The sequence below is a fragment of the Tenrec ecaudatus genome, chromosome 1 (assembly GCF_050624435.1).
Source record: "Tenrec ecaudatus isolate mTenEca1 chromosome 1, mTenEca1.hap1, whole genome shotgun sequence".
Taxonomy (NCBI): Eukaryota; Metazoa; Chordata; class Mammalia; order Afrosoricida; family Tenrecidae; genus Tenrec; species Tenrec ecaudatus.
The window spans coordinates 182,742,824-182,748,746 of NC_134530.1; the positions used below are offsets into that span (position 1 = coordinate 182,742,824).

At 39.9% G+C, this 5,923-nt stretch overlaps 1 pseudogene; it reads left to right on the forward strand.

The window, feature by feature from the left end:
* Positions 1-3,481: 3,481 nt before the first annotated feature.
* LOC142438962 (F-actin-capping protein subunit alpha-1-like) lies at positions 3,482-5,491 on the forward strand (annotated as a pseudogene).
* The last annotated feature ends 432 nt before the right edge of the window (positions 5,492-5,923 follow it).

A 5,923-nucleotide genomic window follows, 5' to 3' on the forward strand; every position in this document is an offset into this window, starting at 1 on the left:
TGCCCATCATTGTACCAAAGAATTACAAGATATCATTATTGGGGACAATTTTTGTGTGAAAGAATCTTTCTAGAGAGTGAAGAATCCTTTTGAAAATCAAATCACCTCTCCAACCTTTGCTCTCTCTACAGAAACAGAGAAATGAATCCATTTCGGTAGAATTTAGTGCTATCTGTGGCATCACAGTCACTCTGAAATGGAAAAAAATCCAAAATTTAAAAAATCCTAATAATTTCATGGCCGCATTCTCACCCTGGATTAGCAATTACAGGTTTAAAGAATAGGCCTTGTTCACAATGCATGAAACTCTGCCAGAGCAGGGATGCTGTGTCTCTGAACATGGAACTGAGCAGTTAATTTCCCTGCCAGGCTGAGGCAGAACAATGATAACAAAATTGACAATTAACCTACATTGAGAAAAAAAGGGATATATCTTGTCTTAAGAAAAATAAGCTCAGTGAAGTCTTACTAAATGTTATGTCTCTAATAAACTGACTTGAAAGGTGTTTGTCAGGGCTGTATCCTTTAACCATACTTATTCAATTTGTATGCTGAGAAAATAATCTAAGAAACCAGAGCATGTGAAGAAAAACGTGGCATCAGGATTGATGGAAGGCTTAGTAACAACTGGTGATATGCAATTGACGCAACTTTGTTGCTGAAAGTGAGGAAGACCGGAAGCACTTGATGCCAATCAAGGACTGTAGTTTTCAGTATGGATTAAAATTCCACGTAAAGAAAGCTCACATCCTCACAATTGGCCAACATTATGATAAATGGACAAAAGACTCAGTGAGCAAACTCAGTGAAGTCAAGTTGTCCAGTCAGTGGTTGAGGGTTTGCTTGGGTCTACAATCAAGGCTCCTGGAAGCAGCAGTCAAGATATCAAGTGACAGACAAATCTCCTGCAAAAACTTCTTTCAAGTGTTGGAGAGGGAAGATGTCACTCTGAGGATTAAGAGGTGGCTGACCCAACCCAGTGGGAGAAAGATGAGGTTTTCTACTCTTGGAAAGTTAGTCTTAGAAACCCAAAGGGGCAGTTTCACTCTGTTCTATAGGGTCACTAAGAGGCAGCATCAACTCCATGGTAGTCCCCCTCCCCCCTTTGGATCCAAGCCAGGATATTTTTAATTACCTCACATGCCTGTGAAAGCTTGACAATGAATAAAGAAACTGCAAAAAATGATGCATTTTAAATAAAGTGTTGACAAAGAATATTAAAAATAGCATGGACTGCCAGAAAAACAAACAAATCTTTCTTGGAAGTACAGCCAGAATGTTTTTTAGAGGTTAGGCTGGTGAGACTCTGTCTCGTATACTTTGGGATGTTATCAGGCAGAACCAGTCCCTGGAAAAGGACGCCGTACTCGGTGAAGTAGAAAGTCAGCCAAAAAAAAGGAACACAGCCAAGGAGCTGGATCGACAAAGGGGCCGTAACACTGGACTCCAACACAGCAGCAATTGTGAGGATGGTGCTTGAGCAGGCAGCATTTCGTTCTGTTGTCATTATAAGTCTGGATGGCACCTAACCTCAGCCATGGCCTCAGCAGCATGTGCACGCCTCTCTCCTCAACTCTACGCTGCGCATGTTCTCTTCTTGTGTCGCTTCAAATTCATCAGTCATAGAGCGTAGTGGCTAAGAAGCTGGCATTTGAAGACAGACAAATACGGATGTGAATTCTAGCTCCACGAATGCAGTAGTTCTGCGCTCTCGGAAGGGTTTGTGCCCCAGTAGATGCTCTCTCTCTAGCCTTTTTCCTCGTGTTTCCTGCCCCAGTAGACTAGCCTCTGTGCGCTTCATCCACCGGCTCCCTCCTCTTCCGGCATCTGGCTGATGCCAACCAAATTGGCAGGTAAGTGCGAGGAGGTGTTTGTTCCCCACTTCCTTCCTTGGTGTTGCTTCAGGATGGCTCTATACATTCCGACAGGTCAAGTTCCTTTCAGATGCCTTCTCCCTTATAGCTCTCTTTCTGGCTTTGGTACCATCCCCTCTATGTCTACATCATCGACTTAAGGGATCCTAAGAGCCTATGATTATTAGCCTCAGGATAAAGCTCTATTCCTTGTGATTTCCTGTCACCCTGTCTGTCTATGCTTTAGAAGATAATACTTTTATTGAACGCTCCTCTAATCCACCTGTTTTTAGTGAGCTGTATAATGAACCCCACCAATACATCTTTAAAAAAATCACTTTATTGGGGCCCATACAACTCTTTTCACAATCCATACATACATCACAGCACATTAGTACATTCGTTACCCTCATAATTCTCAAAACATTTGCTTTCCACAATGATGCTTCTTTAAAAAAAAATCTATTCTGCCACTCTGTGTGCCCCCCCCCCAATGCATCTTTATGAGGGCCACTTGCCTCTTCTGTAAAATAGGATGAGTGTTCTATACCACATAGGGTTTTTGTGAGGAGTAAATGAGGCACTGAACATAAATCAATAAACGGGAGGCACTGAAATTACTCAATGAATTTAACTATTGCTATTAATAGTAGCAATAGCATAGACTATGGGTAAAAATCCACGTCCTACTGTGTACACCACCCAGTTTTGTTTGTCCAATATTTACAGCACATTTGGGCTTATCCTAAATTATGTTGTAGTCAGAAATACTTATTTTCCACATTCTTATATTTGGTCTTTTCAGTATGTTTTCAGTTCAACTCAGTCGAGGTTTTTAAAATGGTAACTAGTAGGTAATACTAGGAGCATTTGTCATAAACAAGTTGAAAGAGATTATGATTTAAGTAGAGACATAAGTTCCTATTGCTAACACAATAGACACACAAAATGAATGTCTATGGTGGGCAGGCAAGCTGAAACCTCTAATAGCGTAGTAAGTAAGAATATATGCTTTGTCCACGGAAATTAGAACAGGAACTCTCTTTTCAAATAGAAGAATGTATTCAAGCCAGATTAGAATTGTAACTTTCAAATGTTAAAAAAAAAAAAAAAGAATTATAACTTTCTGCCGGCAAGTTAGTGAAATAGAATCATTGACTTCAGCTTTCTCAGCCCTTCATGTTGAGTGATCTCAAAAGAAAGTAAAAGCAACAGAGACCCCCACTACCCAGACAGCCTGAAAGTCACTAGTACCGAACACACTGGAGCTTTAGTCCACGTTGATCTCAAGGCTGAGCATCGCTTGGTACAGGAGGAGCATAAAAACATCTCGGGAACAGATGTAAGAAACCCCTCTTTTTTCTTTTTTAGCAAAAATGTGGTTACCGTAGGCCACCACCGTTAGAGCCAGAGGACACCATGCTGGCTAACGGGAACCAGATGCTCTGCTAAAGGAAGCCATGGGTAAATATGAATTATTTTCAGCTGAGTGACCTTCAATTATCTCCCTTAATGTGTAGCTCTGGTGCTCTGCCACAATCTTCCATCGGGTACCTGGAGACGAGAACGACAAAGGGGCTTCATTATAGAGTGATTTATGGAGGATGTGTACAAAGGTCACTGATGGCATGCGAGAGAGAAGTGAGAGGAAAGAAAAGACAGAGAGAAGGACAAAGGATGAGATCAAGATCAAAACTAAAAAATGCAGGAAATATGGTTACGTGGGTAGAGTCCTGGCTAAGAGCCAGGAGTCCTGGGTTCCAGTCATTATTTTGGTACTGACTCATTTTGACATATTGGAACAATTCAAAAATAGTTTTGAATCCAGTCTCTTGGCCTCATTATGCCCCAAATTCTCCCACAATTTAAAAATGGGAATATTCTTTGTAGTAATAATCACAATTATTTCCCAATTTCCAGGATTACTATGAGACTTAATCAGTGTTTCTTCCCCCTAGGGCTGTGCTCCCATTGTTGTTTCCTTTACTCATACTCCATCTGAAGCCTCTTATTAAACATCTTGAAGATGCCAAGACAAAAATCTTTTATTATTATTCTTTCCCTATCATCTTGCTGGAACTTGGTCATGGCCACCTTCCCTTCTACAAAACCACTTCTTTTTCAGTTTAATAACTACTACATGGACTTTTAAAAATGAGTTATAAGAACACTTCATAGAAAGCACATTTTATGGGATATATAATCTTTCACAGAAGAGTCAGTTGTAGAGTTACTTCATCATTTTTATTAAATTTTGTTGATTTTTTTCTTAGTTTCAACACCCACAAGAACATTTCTAACTGGAAGTCTTATTGATTTCCATCCTTATTGATGAAGCAAAAGCCATCTGATTTATTTCCTTATCTGTCCTTGCTATTTTATCTTTAACTTCCTCCTTGCAATTATATATTTTTTCTGATTTGGTAGAGTTATTTCCTCTTGCTCGTTAAGCTTGTGGATTCTGCTGTAATAACCACCAAGAAATCAGGGAAGAGAGCCACCCAAGATGGTCAGTTTTGAGGATCAGCTGTTGGATGAGGAGAAGTTATGAACAGTTGTTAAATTTAGCACTCATGCATCTCCTGGAGAATTTAATGAAGTGTTTAATTAGTGGCTGTGTGTTGGGCTGAAATCTGCATCAGGAGTTTCAAACCACCAGCAGCTCCTTGGGAGAAAGAGCTGGGCTTTCTACTCCCCTAAACAGTTACAGTCTCGGAAACCCACAGGGGGATCATTGTGAGTCAGCATGGGCTTAAAGGCGGTTAGTTTGGTTTGGTGAACAATAATCGTTATCAAGGAATGGGGCATCACATGCATTTCCCAGTAGACCATGAACCATCAGTTCACACCAGTGAAGACAGAGGATACAAAGGTCGGGTCTCACAAAACACAGAAACCTGGGTAAGCACAGATATTTAGATCCAAGAAAATAAAATCCTTTAAATGTGATCGCCTTTAGAAAGGAGTTAATGGCCTGAACCAGCGGAAGTAGATAGAACCCTAAATCTTGGAGAGAATCCTGTGACAGTTCTCTAAGCGTCAATATGAGCGATCATTATTCCAACAGCATTAATATTGCTAAATTCAAATTACAGAGGGAGAAAGATAGGGCTTTCTACTCCTACAGAGTTACGGTATGGGAAACATGCAGGGTCAGCTCTACTCTGTCCCAAGGGCTTGCTGTGAGTCAGCATTGACTTGATGTAGTGAGTAAGTAAGTATAAACTATGAAGAGGCAAGAGACTCCAATTGCATGTATTGAAAGCCACTAGTTTCAACCTAGAAACTTCTGGAATGGTAGTTGGGGTTTTGAGTGGAAGTTCACCATCACATCACCTGTGGCCCAAGTGGTGGGAGTGCTTAACATTCAGAGTCATTATCATGAAGATGACAGTGTTCAGTTGATTAGTAAATATACAGGATTCAATAAATATTTCAAATGAAGTCCAAACTTCAAAGTAGCTTATTAAAATCAAAGAGCGTGAAGAAAATGAAAATCAGACAGCATTTAGAGAAAACTATCAAGCAACATCAGGCATCACATTCAAGACCGTCTGCCCGTAGCTTCCAGTTACATCAAAATCAACTGGAACAAGATACACAGCTACAAGTTTGGCAATGAAATGCAGAATGCTTAAAGACTGGATGTAAGCTTCTTCAGTACTTGAGGGTAGGGGATGGGATTTAATAGGTGATTATCCAATAAATCAGTGACTTATAAACCACCTAATTTCTGTGTAGAAAAATTTAAAGAGCAGCTTGAGAAGACAAAGTATGATTTTATAATGAAATATGCAAAGACCTAGAGATACAAAACCAAAAAGGAAGAACACACCAATCAAAACTGTAATTGAGCAAAACTCAAGAAAAAAAATTCAAGTCTCGAGTTGAAATATTGAAAGATTCTATGGGCAAACTATTGAACGATGCAGGAAACATCAAAAAGAAATGGAAAAAATACACAGAATCACTGTACAAACAAACATAAAAACTAGTTGACATTCCACCACATGGGCATATGAGCAAGAACCAAGGGCACAGAAGGAAGAAGTTCAAACTGCACTGAAAGT